The sequence below is a fragment of the Augochlora pura genome, chromosome 3 (assembly GCF_028453695.1).
Source record: "Augochlora pura isolate Apur16 chromosome 3, APUR_v2.2.1, whole genome shotgun sequence".
NCBI classification, from domain to species: domain Eukaryota; kingdom Metazoa; phylum Arthropoda; class Insecta; order Hymenoptera; family Halictidae; genus Augochlora; species Augochlora pura.
In genome coordinates, this window is record NC_135774.1 from 13,546,582 (window position 1) to 13,563,613 (window position 17,032).

A 17,032-nucleotide genomic window follows, 5' to 3' on the forward strand; every position below is an offset into this window, starting at 1 on the left:
TGTTTTCCGTGCCGGCGCCAGAGATCAATAGCGCGAGAAGCCGGGCTGTTGGCCGACTCCGCGAATCGGGACGCCGCGGCGTTGTATTCGGTCTCGCGGGAACAAAAACAGGTTCCGTCTCCGTTTTCCAATCCGCGCAAGGACATCCGTAGCCGGGACACGCGCGGAACGGGCTTATTACAGAGGGCACTTGCACTTTCACCGGGAATTTTTCCAGCGGGACACGCGCGAAATTAACAGTCGGTCCCGCGTTTAGAAGTTCACGCGCGCGATACATAATACCGTGGAACGCGAAAAACGGCCGGCACACGGGCGTAAATATCTGCGCCGGGCCCCGCTTTAACGAGCGTAAATCGTCTATTGCGAGTACAATATGGAAATATGAGCGCGCCGGGGCCGCTCGTGTAATTCACCTGGCACGGATCGCTTTGATCACGGTGCACGGTGATCTAGCCTCTGTGTGGCAAGACTCGAATTTTTAAATACGCGTGTTCGGAGGAATTTTTGTTCGCTACGAGATTGCGTCCTGTCAGAGTTATAGAATAGAAGTGTATTATTTCTGTTATATTGACAAAGAGTCGAAGACTAAATTTGCTATTAAAAGAAGGCGTAATTACTTTTATAACTCGTTAAAAATGAAATTATGAGTTTTGAATTAAAATTAACTTATAAGTTATAAATTAATATTAAGTTATGAGTTATAAGTTAAAATTAAATTATGAATAAAAAATTAAAATTCAATAATGATTTTAGAAACTAATTATATAGAATAAAATAATTTAGAAACATGTTAGGATTTTATTGTGATGCTCGTACTTAACTATTTTCCAATTATTTAATTTCCAAAGTATTTAGAGTTCCAATGTCAATTCCAAGTTTAAAAATTCCACTGTGCACAGTTGAATAATATATATAATATACAGTCGAACAAATTCGCTCAAATACACACAACTACTCAACACCAAGATTATCAAATATTAACTCTTAATTGTAGTTTCCTAAAAATTTCCAAAGCATCCTGTATAACAAAACCATTTCCACACTATTCAGACGAATCATATCCAGTAATCCATGACCCCAACTGACATCACTGTACTTCCGAAACGGTCTGCCCCACGAAATTCTAAAATCGGTGGAAGCGAGACCCCCAGTTAGGCTCGAATAACCGAGATAGCAGAGCGCGCCGTAACGACACGGCCCGATCGAATCGTCGGATAAAAATCGAGGATAAGAATGCCGAGCGTTTACACGAGCATTTAGTGCAACCCGAAACGCAAACGGAACGCGCGGTAGGGTGGAGGAGATGCTGTGGTAGGGGACACCAGAATGCGAGGGAGGAGAGAAGGTCTGAGGAAGAAGAAGGCGAAGACGAAGACGAAGAGAAAGGAGAGAAAGAAGGAGAAAAAGGAGGAGAAATAAAAAGAGAAGAAGAAGGATAGGAAGGAGAAATAGAAAGAGAAGAAAAAGGATAAGAAAAGGAGAAATAGAAAGAGAAGAAGGAGGATAAGAAAAGGAGAAATAGAAAGAGAAGAAGGAGGATAAGAAAAGGAGAAATAGAAAGAGAAGAAGAAGGATAAGAAAAGGAGAAATAGAAAGAGAAGAAGAAGGAGAAATAGAAAGAGAAAAAGAAGGAGTAGAAAGAGAAGAAGGAGAAGAAGAACGAAAAATAGAAAGAGAAGAAGGAGGAGAAGGCGAAGAAAGAGTAGAAGACGCAGAAGAGGAGGAGGAGGATGAGGGCGCGGAGGAAGCGAGAGAGCCGAGAAGAAATAAAATGTAAAGAAGGCGGCGGAGGCGGAGGAGAGAAAGAAAAAGAGCAAAACACCAAGAAGCGGGGAAGGAGGAAGGACGAGAAAGGAAGAGAGAGAGAGAGAGAGAGAGGTAAAAGCGGGGAGAAAGAGAGACGCTGATGGGATTATAAGTAATGCGCCGCAGCACGTGGCCCCGGTGAGCCCACCTCCAGGTTGTCAAACCTGTTTCTTCGTATGTGCCATCGTCTCGAAGGCGAAGGTGCAGAGCGTGAGCGCGGGTGCCGCGCGGCCGTACCACGAAATCCCTATCGACCGATTTCAGCGTTCGTCCTAAAAATAGAAGCGGCCGCGCCACCGTCCACCCCCCATAACCGCGAACGAGATCACCCGGTGGAATTTTCGACGGCCACGGTGAACCGTAACGCTTCGGGGGCCCCCACGAGCCGCCGGGCCCCTCCCCGGACCCGGGCCTCTTCATCATCGTTCCCCGGGCAACGCGGAGGCGTAGCCTCGTCAACGAGTGAGATCCACTGTCGAAATACCCGGAGGAGCAAGTAGCAACCATTAGGCGACCAACCTGTGCCTTAATGGAAAAATTGAAGATAACCACCGGCCTGCCACTCGACCACTCAACCGATTCGCCCTGGCCGTGGCGCGAGAGGCGTTTTCGTCGATTACGTCAACAAACTGGCCCACGAGCGACGCTACGAAATCCCGAGGGAGATCTACTCTTGTTTTCTCGATCTTCTAGCGATTTTAACGCAGCTTGTAACAATTGTTCGAGGCTGGGGGAGTTTTACGATTTTTTTGTATTTTTCGACACTTTATTTGACTTTATTTGACTTTATTTGTTCTATGGAATTGTTTGTTTTAATATGCATCAACATCGATGGAATTATTTATTAATTTATTTTGAAACATTAGAGCTTGGTTTCAATTATCAAGCTATAATATTCAAATTTATTAAATTTTATTCTTTGTATATTTTTACTTTTTATTTAGTACATTATTACTTTCATGTAATAAATTTAAGAAAATTCTGGTCACATAGATATTAGTGTTTATAGAGAAAATAAAAGGGTTATATCAGTATTATATGTTCCAGAAAATGTTGTTTAACTATGTCACGTCATCTTTATCATTACTGCAACTTTAGACGAAACAGCATAAAATATATCATTTCGATATGATTTAGATCTATCGAAATAATCTACATTTAGTACAGTATGTTTAATGCTAAACACAACGTATCCCTGTTATCTCTACCACGAAATATTAAAACAATTTAGCAGCGCAAAATTGTGACTTCCTTAGACACTATACTACGAACTGTCTCGAAACAAGAATGCGTACTAAAATCACTTTGTATATTTTTAAGGTTACGCATAAGATCGTGTGGGCGTCGCATACGCACGAATACTTTGTCGACGCATTAAACGGGTGAATTGTAATACGGTAAAGCGTCGTTTAGCTAATCAAGGAAACACGATCCGACTCGATCGGGCATGCAGCAGCATTTCGAGGAATTCGAAGCCATTAATCTTTGAAAAATTAAACAGTGTCGATCTGTTCCGATACCGCGCGAAAAGAAATTTAAAATACAATTTCACGATGATTTACGATGTTTTTGGATCTTGTTTTGCAAGCGTTACTCGCGACAACAAAACAGCAACAAGAAATAATCTCCGATACAGCGGAATATTTCCCCCGAGACACTCCAATAACTCTTCCGACACGTTCGAGCAGAATATTTGTGGCAATTAGTCCGTGTATTATGCCAACTTACCCGTTATTGCGTGCATTTATCAGGCCACTTTTGAAGGATAATTATAGATCGGGCGGTTTAAACGGCGTCGAGTAAGATTCGTGTTCTCCACGCTCGGTATCCACCGTTGATTATTCTCTCTTGTGTCAAATATGCGCTCGGCCCGCGCGCGCTAGAGAGCCGCCTTTCAAACCGATGTAATTGAATCAATTTAACGCGAGCGCGGGAGGTCAGCCGCGGCCGGCTCGCGTTTATGGGAAATATTCGATATCGTTTCTTCCGCTGGCACGACAAGCAGGCCTGGCGCGAAAAATTGCCGGTGAAAAAATGGTGCAAACGGTCCGTGAACAGAGCGTTAGTTGCACGTATATCCAATAAAGTTGAGCGTTTTTAAACGTCGAGCGTTTCTGTAATTTAATTTAATTTATTTATATATACCGGTGAGCCTCTAGTATATTTTTTCTTTTTACAACGACGAGAGACAAGAACGTGTCATGTTTAGACCGACGGAAAATCGACGTTTATAGAATATATAGATATCCGAAGTGGAATAAAATGCAAATCGCAGATAGGTGGAAACCGATCCGGGAATATTTTCCAACGATGACCGTCACTTTCGTACAACCGTTCCGCACTTGTTGAGCACGTGTCCCCGAGGCCGACCCGTACGGCGTTAAATTTGTCATACGAGACGCGGTGCACGCATAAAGTTCCGACCGCGCCTAATGATCGCCGTGCAGCGTAAGTTGACAGTGCAGGGGTTAAGAGAGACAGGGCCTCGACAGGCATCGAATGAAAAGTCGATCCTCGCTAAAGTGTATTTCTCGTCCGCGGACCGGCCCCCGTACAAATCGATCCCATTATGCGGTACGATCCGCGGCTGATTTTAATGGCTCGACGTAAAAGCGAGATCGTTTCGCCACCTGTGCCACACGAACGGCCGCTTTCACGCGCGTTTGCAAATGGCGTTGATCTTCGTCGACCGGTCGACAACACGGCTTTCCTTAATGACGTTTTATCGGTGATCACCTGGCAGCCCGCACGTCGAATCCTCCGCAAATAATCCCTATCCGCGACGAAATCTTGTAAATTCCACCGTGACGCTTTTACCGGCCGTTTTCGGGCCTGATTTCATGCGACTGGTTAACCATAATGTCTTCACGGGCGTCGCTTCGGCCAGTCAAACGTTAAGCTCTTGTCCATACCCCTTTCCTCCTCGTTTCTACTTCTTTCTTGTTAGAGATTCAATTTAGCTATTTACAAGATTCAGTGGCGAGTAAATCTTATGCAGATTCATTCCAGAGTCTCATTTCGTTCGAGCCATAAGTTCGCCTTTAAATCCTACATTCTGGCAGTTTTGTTAGATTCTCTTCTAGATGTCTCCTTTTTCTGGCTGGACACTTTGATAGATTTCTCAGCAAGTCCTTCGCGTCTTTTTCTACATCCTTCTCCTTCCTGATCATTTCCTGATTCTTTCGAAGATCTTCCTATTTTATCTTTAACAAGATCCATAATAAATTATTTTTTAGGTCCTTCATTAAATTAGATTCTTCTTCTCTAGATCTTTTCCTTTGATGACCTTACCTTATTCTTTTCTACATTATTCGTTTGGTTGTTCCTTCTCTTTGTCATTTCCTAGATCCTAGCAAAGGGTTAAATTATTTCTTGGATCCATTTTAACATCATCACTAAATCCTTTCCTATCCAGCCACTCTTCTAAATCCATCCATAAATATTTTTCCCGTGTCCTCTCCAACCCATCAACCCAATCAAACGATATAAAATTATCGACTTCCATCTTCGCTCGCAGCAGAGTTTCTCCTACCAACAAATCCATTAAATAATAGGCAGACCGTAGGGAAGCGTCGAACGGTATTAATGAAATTAGACATTAATATTCGCGAATCGTGCCGGACCGAGAAAAATGAGGCGACGCTCGGATGAAGCGGTTTTAATGGGAGCAACAATGTGCCGCGGCGGTGCCGAGGTGTGCAGCAGCGGCGAACCGTGCGCGCCGATCCATCGATCTTCACAGAAAAGAATACACCGACGATCGGGAACACCTGCGGAGAAATCGGCGCCGACGCGCGCGGCAAACGGCGATCGATCGGAATGATCGGCAGCGATTTCTTGTATCTATGCGAGATCAAGTCCCACGGATAAAAGCGACGCGAGCGGCGCGGCGGGGGACGGCGGCGTCGAAACCCGGGGCCGGGTTGTCGCAATCGGTACGCCGACGTCCGCGATATTCGTCGTCGTCGTCGTCGTCGTGGTCCTGCGCGATCGGGGTCGGTGCCGGTCGATCCGATCGCCGACCCCACGCCGCGACCTCTCTCGCATTGTGACGCAACGGCCACGGTGCGTTTTATGGAACGTAATCGGCGCTGGAAGAAAGTAAACCGCGCGCGCGGTGATCTGATAACGCGAGTCCTTGCCGCAATCGTAAATCCGCCCGCCGCATAATGTCGAACGGACACGCTTGCCGCGGATTTTAAACAAATGCTAAATTATTCCGCGAAGGTGGAGCACCGATCAATCGGGAAGACGTAGAAGCCTATTTAATGTAGTGCTGATTCGAAGCTAATGGCAACTGGCTCAAGGAACTCTCGGCAGGTGAGAGTTCCTTGAAATCGACACCTTCCTTCTGACATTGTCACCACCTAGGTATAGATACCATAGATTATTCATAGTTTTAATCCTTCTCCAACATTGCATACTGCAAGCCGTGACGCTGTTTTCACAGCCCCAAGCAAGAGATTGCGAGTAACCTATAAATAGACAAATAATAGTTGCAAAGGCCTTCTTTTAAGGAACGCGTAGGAGTTCGCGTTAGACAACAATTGTTCGGGATTTTCAATGCGACGCGCGGGTGCGGTGCACGGGGCTGCGAAGGTTAAAGGGGGTTGGGTCAGATGGAGGCTACATGGGTGTATCATTACCGGGCTGACCCCTCCCGCGACTGATCTTTCAGAATCTGGAGCAGACCGTTTCACATGTGAAAGGATACCGGTTGTGTCAACGCGTAATTATTGTCGGGGTTCGCGGGCCCGGCCTCAGCCCGTGTTAAGGACAATAATTTCACTGGGAACGCGAGCCGGTGCTCGAGTGAAACGTCTTGTAGGACACCGAAGCCGGTCACGAAACGAAGTTTAGAACAGATACCCGCGCCCGATGCCTGGGGCTTCCTCCAGACCTTGCCTGGAATCACGGAGAAGCGGTTGTCGATCGGAATTCCATTCGAAATCAACGGTTCCCACACCCCCGATCGCCGGGGTTATATAGTCGCTGCCGACAACCCTCATCTTCTGGACATTGTACCCGGGAACGTTTCCGATGAATTTCTATTCTTTTCGCGGTGTTCTGTTTACACGAGCTTCTTTTTAGACGATGTCCTGTTTTGGGAAATTCATTTCGGGTGCAGCTTTCTTTGGATCGAAATCTTTTTAATTCTTTTCATTTTAGACATATTTTTATTTAGATAAAGTTCTTTTTAGAATTTCTTTTTCTATGGAGGTTTCTTTAGACGAAGTTCTCTCAGGTCGAAGTTCTTTTCAAATAAACTTCTTTTTAAGTGAAGTTTCTTATAGAATTGTATTGTACCTGAATTGTATATTGCAATATTTTATTTACTACTTTATGCTACTATAAAATAGCATTCTATAAGATTCTGCTCTAAGCAAAAAGACTATAGTTACAGATTTTTTAAAGTGGATAGAAGATGTAATAAATCTAAATGAAGAAGAATATTCAGAATGTAAAGGTGACATCGATTTTTGTTTTCATGTACCGAGTAGTCACGAGGAAGTAATTAATTAAAATAAGGTTTCATTAAATGATAATAATATTTTTCGTTTTAGTATTCTTTAATAATCTATTAATATCCTTTTCCGACTTAAAAGAGTTTTTAGGGATCTATCTTTAGAGTTACAAAAGGATTACCTATATTTAAGTAAAAGAAACAAAATTTGTCTATCTCACCACTTACATTGTTCTCTACGAACATTCCTCATTTCTCTTAACCTTGTCACGTTCCATCGTCGCTACGTCACAGTTACTTTTAATTTTTCATAACGGATACAAATTTCGGACGCGCGCGGCCGCGTTCTATTAAAAGCGTTTACGGTGCCGTGGTGGCCCGACGCGAAAGTCGCCGGCGCGGCGCATCGGTTGACGTTTACCGGACCGTTCCGCTCGTGCCATAAACTTTTTTTTATTGCCCGGCCATGATTCGCGGGTACAAAGGGAACGACGGGGCTGTCGACAGTCGCCGGCCGGTAATGCGAAACAGAAATTACTGCTATTACAGGATTGTAACTGTTGCAGACTGGCAGCAGTCAAAAGGCCGAATATCGATCGACGTACCGGCTAACGATACGTTCTCGGCCAGATATAAAAACAAATCTGTAATTTCAAGGGACGAAAAAACGCTTCGCGTGCCGGCCCCGGGAGACAATAACACACCGGCGGCGACCGAGGTAATTTTACATAAATGCAATTATCCTTTTACTGCCCTAATTGCCGCCGGTAACGTCGAGCGGACGGCGCTCGCTCGCGCGCGCGCCGCTCTCCTGCCTTTTCCGTCGCGATCGACGTTTTAGATTGATGCGACTGGAGGGCGTGGAAAGTAATTCATGACGATCAGACACGAACCTGGTAGATCATCATTAGACAGGAGGTCGCCGGCATTTACCGTGCCTATAGTAATTGCGTAACCGCGTTGGCATCGCGCGAAGGGAATCCTTGGAATCTGCGAAAAGATTTCGCCGAGCATTTCGAACACCGAAGGGGGTTGGTGAAAGTAGCCTGATCTTAGACCTTGTTGCGAACGCAAAATTTGATTAGGATATGATAATATATATTTCTTAAAGAGTGTGGAATATAATATAGAAATTGTCTGATGTGGCAATATCCTTAAATTCTTCTCTCAATTGATGTAAATATCGAGATTACCCGACATTGTTTAAAAATTTCTCTTTATAATAAACATAATGTTGCTGCATATGTTCACAATTTTTACAGTTATAGAATCATAGTTTTGTAATTTTTATAATACACTTGGCAATAGAGTACAAAGAATTTACTCTCTATTATTATATTTAAAATGATAATGCCGCTGTTAAATCGCGTAAAAAACTCGAAAATCTGGAACAATCAGCGAATATTATAGTCAAAAATATCTCAAAAATCACGTTTATTGTTGACAATTCTCCCATCGCTTCCTGGCTAAATAATCGTGTGTTTCACCCCCCATACCCACCGTTCCCCTTCCATCAAGCACCGTCTGGGACAGGAGTCGTAGACTCCCAAGACCGACTCGGTGAATTCCTCCAGTAAATCGTGATTGCCGGGCCATGAATTTTGCCATTACAGCACTCGCTACCGTGCAGGCCAACGGCGGGAACAGCGGTTCCGCGGAAAATTAAAATAGCCGGCACGTTGCTATCGCGATAATCAGAGGCATAACGACGGGAATAAACTTCTCTTTAAGCAGTTTCGCGAAAACGTCGGCGTCCGCGTAGAAAAAAGCCGGGCAGTCGGTTGAGGAACTACGAGCGCGGCGCGCCGCGGTATATCTCTCACTGTTGCAATACGGTTTTGTAATAATCCCGTGCCGTTCGTTATCGTGTTTCTCATTTAACAGTCCGCTTCAATTAGCCGTCAATTAGATACCACCACCGGAGCGGCGCTGGCTGATTAACGACTGTCTGAAACCGGTCAAATCGTTAAGTCGACATCAAAGCACGGGCTCGCGGGCCGCGCCGCGCTGACCCGGCTGAACCCGCGGTTTCCGCCGCGCGTGTACCGGGACGCGTGCGTATTTTATGATAAAACGTCCCGCGAACCCGCCCAAGCCGACTATTCTATCCGCTCCGGCGGAGTCCGGATCCGCACGAGGAAATTATCAATCGGGGCCGCTATTATCGAACGATTTTCGCCGGCCACCTCTTTTTTTCCCCATTTACCTAATTATGACGCGTTCCCACACGCCGCGATCGATAACCACCGTGTATCTCTCTCTTTCTCTCTCACTCTCTCTCTCTCGCTTCGCCGCGATTTCTCCCACGGCGGGATCACGAGCTCGCCGGCATCGCAATCAATGCGATTTAATTTAGAGCTCGCCGAGCGGAGCGCGGCGCCGCCTGTAATTACACCCTCCGCCGGAGACGAATTAAAATTTCGCCCGGGACTCCTAGCCCCGGGCTTCGCGCAACTCCGTGGATCAAGGCGGCTCATTAAAACCCGCGCAAGAGGAGCCCCGATGATTTCTCGAGGTGTAACTCGGCCGCTTCGCGACGAACGCGATTTATTGCGGAGTTTGTTCTCCCGGGTGGGTTCGAGCGGACCCGCCGCTGATTGATTGTTTGAGGAACGATATTATGGGCCGATGATTGATCGCGGGACCGGCGCGGTTTTGTGGCGCGATAGGCTCGAGGGATCCTCTCCCGAAACTTCGGCTCGTTGCTCCGATAGTGTATGGGGATGTGTCTGGGATTGTTAGAGAGAAGTTGATCGCAAGTTTTCATTTTAGGGATGATGGTGTTGCTTAATACTAGCTTCATAGTGATTGTTCAATTTTCAAGAAGAGTATTTAAATTGTTAGTTTAACCCTTTGGCTACGGCAGACTTTGGCACGGTCGTAGTTTTTCATTAGATATGGGTTTCTGAGGAAGTATAACAAAGTATTTAAAATATTGAATTCTGTTACATTGAACCTATGTTACTTGAAGTGAACAATAATATTAAGCTTTTTCACAATATATAACATAAATATTGCACAATATGTAATTAATCAAATTTAATAATAAAGGGGAGCGAAATTTGATCTGGACGCCTATTGGCGCCTACAATATCTGGAAGCCAACATGTTTCGGACGCCAATAGGCGCCAACAGTAGTCAAAGGGTTAATTACTCAATTTTTAATAATTAAATTAAATAGCTTGATGTTGCATTGAGGACAACGGAAAGGCTAATGGTTTGCAAGAAATATCTCGGGGATATGTTTTGAAATATTACTGAATCATTATTTATATTTAATATAATTATGAGAAGGTTAGTAAAATAAATTATATTTAATAAGTTGTATTAATGTCCTTCTTTGGTAAAGATTTATGATAAAGAGGTAGAAGAGTGCCCTAACCAAAAAGAATATTGTAAATGAAAAGGCTGATTATCAAAATCACTGTGGGACAATTTTTATTAAATTAATATAATTGAACGAAAGTCGAATAATAAAGAAAAACTGAGTTGCCATAAAAATTCTAATTCATACGTGTCGCAATAATGTGGGTGAGATATTCATCCTATCTCAATTTGGAATTTAATATTCTTAATAAACAGACTGCGAATTTTATGTATTCATGACAGAAATGATGACACAAAAAAAACAGTAAAAATATTTAGAAAAACATCTAACAATGTTGGCGCCCTAATTTCAACGTATTAAAATTATTAAAAGAAGTACTTTAAGAAATGTAACTGTACTTTAAACTCTTATATTTTGCAATCTCCAAATAAAATTTTTAATCAACACTCCCAGGAGCTAAAAATCGTGTCTGACAGAAGCGAGTCGGGAAAAAATCAACGCGTGGCTGTCGATCGATTATTTTTAGCAGGCTGGAAGTGGAGACAGGTGGTTCGCCCACCGTGGTTTAGAAAAACGTCTTTTTTCAGAGCAGCCTTATCCCCAGCTCGAGGAGTTACGACACCCAGGACCGGGAAGAGCGGAGTAGCTCCTCGAGGATACGACGCTTTCCGACTTATCTTTGCATCTGTCCTACTGACAGATTGTTTCCCGAAGGACCGACGGCACGAAAGCGTGCCACGCATACGCGTCCGACTATTTTCGTGACAGGCATGGCGCGCCTCGAGCCAAATCGTTCAGGATTTCTGACGTCGGGGTTCGAGGGTGGCTGCACGACCTTTCGATTGCTACAGATGTTCCCTTCATTCGGCACGTGGCCCTTACGCGGAACCAAGTGCATATATGTAGTAGGTGCATTTCTATAGGATTATCAATCAAGAAGATCTTTACAAAAGAAAAATATACGAAGGAATAGATCGGTAAAAAAATACTAATTGTCCTATGAAAAATGCTGTGAAAATCTGTCATTTTTATAAAATATTTCTATGTTTATTATTATTTCATTTTCTCACATTGATCACTAGTATTCTATATATTTAGTACTATATATTTATTTAATATTCTATATATTAAAGCTTGTCTAAACTAGACATATTATTTAAAGATTTCATGCTGAAGGTATCAAGTTATTTTGTGATTTTAGCGTTTGAATTCTTGCAGTTTTATCAGTTTTACATAAGGGACAAATTAAATGAAATCAGACCCTTTGCAGTTTAAAATGGGTCCTCTCTTTGATTTTAGATTTTGCTATAACATTGTATGATTCAATCACATTCTCGTATGTCACTCTAGAATCTATTTAATATTTATTTAATATTATTTCTATATAGAATCTATGTAATATTGTTTCGCAATATAATATATATAAGCACAATAATTATCTCAGAATTTAATTTCTAATCTGCTTCAACAAAGAAGCCTAAATGGCTAACACTAACTCCAACCGAATCGATTGAAACAAACCAAAAACAACATACATATAATTTACATAGATTTGAGCTTTAAGCGTCTAAAATAATACCGAAAATTTACATAACTTCTATAGTAATCGACGAGCGAAAAACCCGGCGAGAAAAATTGAAATTTGCGACGTCCTGCTGGAATTGAAAGGAACTGCTTGTGGGCGCGCGCGCGCCGAAACGGGAGAAATCCTCGTTTTCGATAAGTCGTCGGCGTCTTCCGGAGTGAATTGGGACCCGGTAGAGTGATTTATACCGCCTCGGGATGAATCATCCGCGTCGGCAAAGGAGCCGGATAAGTATATAACCGTGTGTCGATGCCGGGAGATTACCAAGATCTGTGCTTGATACGCGGCCGGCGCGGAGGTGTGTGGGTGCGACGACCAGCCGAAGGAGGATCGACTGCGCATTTTTCCTCCGAAACCCTGCTCGTTCCCTCCTCCTCCACCACCACCACCACCTCCTCCTCCTCGTCGGAGAAAGTCAGCGTATAACGTGAAAGCAGCGAGTAGAATCTCGCAAGGACTCTCAGCGCCGTTGCTCCTCGCCGTCGACGATCGGTGCACGCCGATATCGGGCATTGTTATCGGCGTTCTAATGCACCGGCAACGAGATTATCGGATTCCTGACACGCGGAACACGAAAATCCGCTAACGGCTACAGCGAAACCACCTGGCCTCTTTATTAACGATCGATGATGTTCCTACACCTGACGCCAAGCGTTCGATCTTACAAATCTGCGTGATTTCTTAGCGCAGGCGAATATGCGCTTTTGCGAGAGAAAATATTGGTAATTGTTTGGAAGGGTTAGTTATTGATGTGAAACGTATTTTATATATTATCTAATCGTATTATATAACTATATAATATGATGAGATGACTTGTAATGTATTTTATATATTATTCTTTATATTAGCAGAGTTATGTTCGAATACGTTTATCGTTAATAGCATTCAATAACTTCGTAGCAGATAGTCCTATTTAAAATTAATTAATAAACTCATTTGTATAATATTATTCACTGAAATACTGTAGTTCATTCGTTGGACATTTCTGTTTATTTTTCATAAAATCTTAATATTTAATTTTTAGAAAGAGCTGTAATTATGAAGAAATACAGGAATTGCATTCAGAAATGCACGAAGTTGATGTAATTTATTAAAGATTGAAAGAGAAGTTATAAAGTTTCGTTGAAGCTTTTCAGAAGGTCTTGCAGTAAATAATTATAAAATTTACAAAGGAACAAATTAACTACTCTTACATTTACATTTATTAAAAATAATGAGAAAGTAATCTTTTCTGAAATGAAAGCAGCAATGATACGTCACTGTTCTGCACAAGGGTTAAGTTCGCTGAACAGGTCAGCAACGCAGTTCCCATCTAAAATCACACAAACAAAAGAAAATCGAAAAGATACTCGGATGTCCAGCGTCGAACGAGACGCGCAGTACATTTGCTCGAGGAAGTATGACTGCGCAACTCCGAGTGGCTTTGCCACGTGAATTGCGCCATTGTGCCAGGCATTTAGCGGAGGGCTGTGCACCGTGGCCAAGATTTAACGTCTCATTTCGCGCGAGGACGAACCGATTCGTCGAAATTGAATTCTCGTTGAATCGGCCGATAAATCAGCCGGGGCCGGCGCGGCAATTAAGCGGCACCTGAAAATCACCAAAGGCATTTCCACAGGCCATTGATCGGCGCCGCTACAGGGGTATTCAAAGGCGCCGCTGCCCGGCAGGGCCAACAGCGGCTGGCAGAAAAACGAGGAGATAGCCGAGGATATCATAGAGACGAGCAAGGACCTGCCCCATGCGCACGTTACCGTTTCGTACCTTAAGATCCCTGCAGCGGCACCTGGCGAACAGTCCTTGAACCTTCGGTGCCGCGCCTTCCGGGTACCCGGGGACCAACACCCACATACACACACGGCCGTGCGCACACACGTGTTTCTCTCCCCCGCACCGAAGAGCGCACAACGGCAGTGGCGTAGCCAGTATGTAAATCAGTTCGTTCCTTCGGCTTCGCCACGGACTAGCGAAGAGGCGACGAGGAGCTGCGAGGGAGGAAGCTCGTCCCCGAGATTCACCTCCTTCGATTTCGACGAGCACGAGCGGACGTCCGAGGGAATCGAGCGTGAACCGGCGAAATCGGAAATTCGAGGGCTTCGGAACGCTAACCAGAATGGCCGGCGATCTTTCGAAACGACGTTCGGAGATTTATCGAAATCGATCCGACCGCGTCAGAAAGTCTGTCAGATGTGAAATATTAGGGCCAATAGAAGGACTATGGAATTTAAAAAATTATATAGAATAAGGTGTGCACCACTGCAGTTACCTAGCTGAGTTAACAGATGATGGGAAACAATAAGATAAACCGGTTAGATCGGTAATTTAATATAAGATCACTAATTAACTTGAAACGCTATTTTAATCTACTGCAATCTACCACTCACAATTCAAAAAGTAATTAATAGATAAATATTAAATTAATACAGGCAATTGACTGAAGCATTAAAAGGAAACAAGAAACCTTTCTAAAATTAATTAATACCTTTATATAATAGAATAATATATGAAAGAAGACAAAGAACAAGATCTGATTGTAACAAAAGTCTTGAAAATTTTATCCAAACTCCTCAATTTTAATCAAACAGGTCTCAGAAATAATAGCAGAAAGAATTCAGAAAGAATTCCGAAAGAATACTCGAAAAATTTTTGCTTTATCAATATAATTATAATTACAGATAAATATAATTATATTTAACTCTCCCCTCTTTCTCCAACTCTGCTATTCTCCAAAATTATTATACAAGCTCTTGATTCAATCTGGAAAGAATATTGCTCTTCTAGAAAATTTTAGGGAACTGTGGAGCCGCCAATGGCGCCCAGTGGCACGCGCTGCGCCAGGGAAACACCCTCTCGAGATTTAGATGTTCCGCGCCGGATTCTGGCGTTTCCTGGCATCCACTTCCCGATACGACACGTGTCCCACCAGCCGCAGTGGTAATGCACCGGGGTAACCAAGGGGGAGAGCAGACACGATTTATGAGCAACCGGAGATCCTAATCTGGATCGTACTGCGTGGTTGGCAGAAAAACGTAACGCGCCGGGAGAAGCACGCGCTCTATAAATACCGGCGACCGTCTACCTTCAATCTCTAATCTGCATTGCGAGCGAAACGTGCTCTATGTAGACCAAACTAATTTTAGAAGCGCGATCCGAGCGCGAGCAATCTCGCGGTTGCATTGCGAAATGCATCCTTCGAAATCGAAGAAACTTAATGATGATTGTAGAAGAATTTCTTTGTTCGTGGATCATACATAGACGAAATTAATTTTAGAAGCTGCCGGTGCAATAGAATTTTTGCGAATTTTCTTGAGTAATCGTATGGAACAATGTCCCTCTTCGTTAATAATTTCGATTGAAGATAACATGTGCTCGACGAGCACTTATGCGATAGACTGTATAGTCGAGAAGAAAATGTGGTCGAGCCGACGCTAACGAAAAGTTCACCGCACCGCTCGAAAAAAGCCCGTGGAGCTTTCGAGCTCATGGGTGCCGATCATGCGCACGTCATCTCACGTTTATTTACAACGGTTGGGTTCTCGCATCGCAAGAAAGACAGGCCACGGTGAAAGAAAAACGTGGAGACGGGTTTTTTTTTCGCCGTGCGGATACAATAGCGAGGCGAGCAACGGAGTCACGAAGACAGTTCGAAGTAAATGATAATGTCAAGCGGTTAGCCTACCCCGTCTCTCTTCCGCCCCGGTGCCGCCGCGAGGTGAACACGCAGCCTCGTGCGAGCACAAATGAGCGCGATGTTCCATCTGGTCGACGTGAATCCTGGTGCATGTCGCGGGCCCACGCCCAGAATTCCCGATCCTCTACATCACCCCGGGGCCACCAAATGATATTGTTGCCCCGAAATCTCGGCGTTCCCCCCGTTACACAAGGAGATGCAACGGGAGGATCGGAGAAAACGAGAATTCCGCCGGTCGTCCCGTAAAACACGGCATAAGGCACGGGCTACAAGAAAGGGAACAGCTCCGAGAGGATCCTGCGTAGCGGTCTTCCACTCGCCTGCAACCGTGTCCGGTACCCACGGGACTCGCGAGACCCGATGGCTGAAGGAATGGAACACGGCCGATTGTCGTTGTAAATACGAAACGATGATTCCTGATTACGTGGCGACGTTTCCTTTTATTTAGCTTGCCAACTAAGTGATCGCGGATTTTGTCAATCGCGCATTAACTTGACATAATTTATACTGTTTTCTTGTTGTTTCGAGTTTTAGCTATAATTTGGTAAGAAGATTGCATCGATTGATTATTCAGTTTCGTTTTTATCTTGATTTAACATGGAGGAATCGCACATTTTAGAGATATATTTGGTGAATTTTTTCTGAAAAGGTGAGAATATATCGCAAATGTATAAGAAGTTATGTCAAAGTTATATAGATATCTAACTAATCGTTCTATATTTTCTGACGTGAACAAATTAAGCTCGAGTAACAAGATTACTTACATTACCCTCGTAACAAATAATTATCAAAAATAAAGGTAATGTCCTTCAGAAGGAAAACTTAAGATTTTTCTTTCTAAATGCTTTCATACAGAAAACAATTTCTATTAAATGTATTTCATTAATAAAGTGTTAATTTGCAAATCCGAGCACACGATCAAAGAGTTAAATAATTCGACGCTTGACTAATCCTGTTCATCGTGGCCCAAGCAATAGGAGTTCAGCTGGCAGGAGCTAGGTTTCGGTGGCGATCGAAGGGGGAGGAAGATAAAGCGCCAGCGTACAGTTTCTCCCATCCCGTTTCTAATTGTTCGCTGGGCGTGGAGATGGTATCAATTAATTTACACGGCGGCCGGTTCACGGTTTGACGACGTCTCGGAAGCAAGAAAAGGTCACG